The sequence below is a fragment of the Cannabis sativa genome, chromosome 5, assembly GCF_029168945.1.
Source record: "Cannabis sativa cultivar Pink pepper isolate KNU-18-1 chromosome 5, ASM2916894v1, whole genome shotgun sequence".
Classification (NCBI taxonomy): domain Eukaryota; kingdom Viridiplantae; phylum Streptophyta; class Magnoliopsida; order Rosales; family Cannabaceae; genus Cannabis; species Cannabis sativa.
The window spans coordinates 18,370,124-18,373,460 of NC_083605.1; the positions used below are offsets into that span (position 1 = coordinate 18,370,124).

The following is a 3,337-nucleotide window of genomic DNA, read 5'->3' on the forward strand; positions in this document are numbered from 1 at the left end:
TGAAAGAAAGTTCTTGGGTCCCGAAGCTGTTCAGAAAACAAGTGAGGCAGTTGATAAGATTAGAGCGCGAATGCTCGCGGCTCAGAGTAGGCAAAAGAGTTATGCCGATCCAAAGCGTCGAGATATTGATTTTCAAGTCGGGGACATGGTATTTCTCCGAATATCTCCGATGAAAGGCATAAAACGCTTTGGGAAGAAAGGAAAGCTTAGCCCGAGGTTCATTGGACCTTTTGAAATCCTTGAGAGGATAGGGCAAGTAGCGTACAGGTTGGCTATGCCCCCAGCGCTGGCAGCTGTACATAATGTGTTTCATGTTTCAATGCTTCGGAAATATATCTCAGACTCGTCCCATGCTCTGAGTTATGAAGCATTGGAACTTCAGCCGGACTTGTCATACGAGGAACAACCAGTGCAAATACTTGATAGAAGAGAAAAAGTCTTGAGAAGCAAGACAGTGGCACTGGTGAAAGTACTATGGAGGAACAGTAAAGTAGAAGAGGCAACTTGGGAACTCGAGACGGATATGCAGCAGAAATATCCGGAGTTGTTCAGGTAAATTTCGGGACGAAATTTCTATAAGGAGGGGGTAATTGTAATACCCGGAATTAAGAAATGGATTAGCAAAACCCTAACTAGATAATTATGTATAATTGAGGAAATTATATTATTATATAATTTAATATATGTGATTTTATATGAATTTTAATATATTAAAGACCCCGTTGGTGAGCCAGGGGCATTTTGGTAATTATGACCCGAGAAGGGTAAATTGTTGAGATTAAATTAATTACGTGCTTAATAGAACTATATTATTATATAGTATACCTGTGTTGTCTTTTCAGGTGTGTTCTGACAGGTTAGCGCGGTATAGTCACAACCGGGAATTTCGGGCCGAACCGGGTTCGGGCCCGAAATGTAAATTGGATTGATAATTTGGCATTTTATTTGATGAATGATAATCTGAAATTTATTTGAAATTAATTGAGTATTGAAATGACTTATTTACCCTTGTGAGGGTGTAGGTGTGAATAATAAGCCATGAGGGCATTTTGGTCATTTCACCCCTAATTATTATGTTTGATTAAAATTGATTTTTGATGAAATGAAAAGCAATTTTCTGGTTTTGCTTTCCTCTTGGCCGACCCCCTCTCTCTCCCAAACCCTCTTATTATATGAAAGTTGAATTTGAAGAAAAGCTTGGTTCTTAGCTTGTTTTGGAGCTTTGAAGTTGTGAATTCTTGGTTTGAGTTTGAGGTAATTTCCTATGACTTTAATCTTGATTTTTACTTCTGAATTTGAGTGTTGTAAAAGCATAATTTTGTGCTAATGTTCTTGAGATTGCATGTGTAAAGGAATTGAAGTTAGTTTTGTTGAATTTGAGTATGTGATGCTTGAATCCTTGCTTGGGTGTTTGATTGAGCTCTAGATAAATTTTTAGGGTTATTTTCATGTCTTGAATTCAGATTTTTGAAAGTGTTTGCAGCTGGAAAATTGATTGAGTTGGTTGAGTTGAAGCTCAAGTTTTGAGCTTGAGTTCTTGTTGGAGAAGTTTGATTGTTGTGTTGTTGAATAATTTGAAATTAGGGGTTTACATGTTGGAATTGTTGTTTTAGCTTTCTGTTGTGATGATTCTTATCTGTAAGAAGTTAATTTTGGGTATGGATTGATTAAGGTTCGAATATATGGTAAAGTGGGCATGTTTAGACCTTAAAATCTGGTTTTTTGGGTTTTTCGAACCCAGTGGCCGCGGCCAGATCTATGGTCGCCGCGGCCATAAAACCTGGCAGAGAGCCATCTTTTTCCTGAATTTGTTTTGGCCATAACTTTTGACTCGGGACTCTGTTTGGGACGTTCTTTATACCGTTGGAAAGCTCTTTTCGAGCTCTATGTGATTATCTGTATTTGAAATGCCATGAATTTATTTTATGAATGTGAAATCAGGGGTTAACCCTATTTGTGAAAATCCCGGATTGTGTGTGACTAGGATTACCGGCACCTGGTCAGGAGCACCCGGGGATTTGGAATCTCTACTATTGCGGGACAACAGGTAAGACAGTGATTAGCACGTAGAGTATGCGCAGTGGCGCTTATGTTGAGAATGATATGCATGAATGTTAAGTAACCGGGATTAGGGTTATTACCCTAATAGGAACGGTCTAATAGCCTAGGGTTATTACCCTAGTGATATATGTGTATAAATGCCATGCTATGTTAATTGAAATGAGATTTAAGGATTATGTGCTCAAGGCATAATCAGGTTGGACTCGGTACTCATAACCGAGATGAACCGCTTCTAAGGCCTTAATGTATTTAGACGTGTGAGAGTAACACGTGGGTCTACGTCACGTAGATTTAATTAGATGTGTGAGCGCAACACATAGGTCTACGCCACGTAGACATAATTGGGCATGATGAAATAATGATCAGGTCTGTGCTATACAGACATATGTGAATGAGCATAATAAATTTGTTATGATTTATACTGTCTTGCTGGGCTTGGCTCACGGGTGCTCTACTGTGCAGGAAAGGGTAAGGCATTAGCTGATCAGCCATGAGTTTCAGGAGCAGGGCGAAGAATGTACATGTTCATGCCACTTCAGACCAAGCGGGTTATGGGTCTAATAGTGTTGACTTTTGTATTCTGTTTTGCCGCTTAGGTCGGCTAGTAAGAAAGAACTTGTAATAAGTTTGTAAATATTTTTGGGATCCCAACTATTTTGAAAAGTTTTAAATATATTACAAGTTTATTTTCAGTCTGTTTAATATAAAAGTTTAAATTCTGCGCTATTTTAATTAGTAATCCCGGTTAGGGGATTAGGGCTTTATAAGTATTTTGGGTAGCGTGCCTAATTATTTAGGGCGTTACACGTTACATGACATGTAATAAAAACTCTGGACAGTATCAGTTATTTTTATTGCCGCCTCAACCCAAAAATATTTTTTCTACATCCAAATCAAATGGTGTTAATAATAGTAAGATATTGAAACAAAAGTTTTATAAAGTAAATATTGTAATAGTCTTTACCTCATTCAGTTGCAGATTTTTCGTCAACTCTGAAATTTGGATGTTAGTCACTATTTCGCTAATATATATTTAATTGTGCTTCTAATTTATGAGCACGTGATCAAAAACAGTGCTGTAATGTACTCTCTGATTTGCTTTTTTTTTTTTTTGCATCTAATGCCTCAGGTTTAATTATGATAATTTTTGGTGGGTTTTAGTAAATGTTTTTCTTTTTTCTGGTTTGCATTAATAGCTAGAACATGGAAAAATTAATAAGATTGTCATTCCTTTTTGTCGCAGCATGTACAAAGCAGCATAATTATAATAATGATT

The 3,337-nt window shown here is 37.1% G+C and overlaps 1 long non-coding RNA gene across 2 annotated transcripts; it reads left to right on the forward strand.

The window, feature by feature from the left end:
• Nucleotides 1–435: 435 nt before the first annotated feature.
• LOC133037834 (uncharacterized) lies at nucleotides 436–2,753 on the forward strand. 2 transcript variants are annotated; one of them, XR_009687811.1, is made up of 3 exons: nucleotides 436–1,254; nucleotides 1,985–2,047; nucleotides 2,524–2,753. It is a non-coding gene; the product is annotated as an uncharacterized LOC133037834 (long non-coding RNA). The 2 variants fall into 2 exon arrangements; XR_009687810.1 differs by lacking the exon at nucleotides 436–1,254 and having other exon boundaries at nucleotides 1,266–2,047.
• Nucleotides 2,754–3,337: the final 584 nt, after the last annotated feature.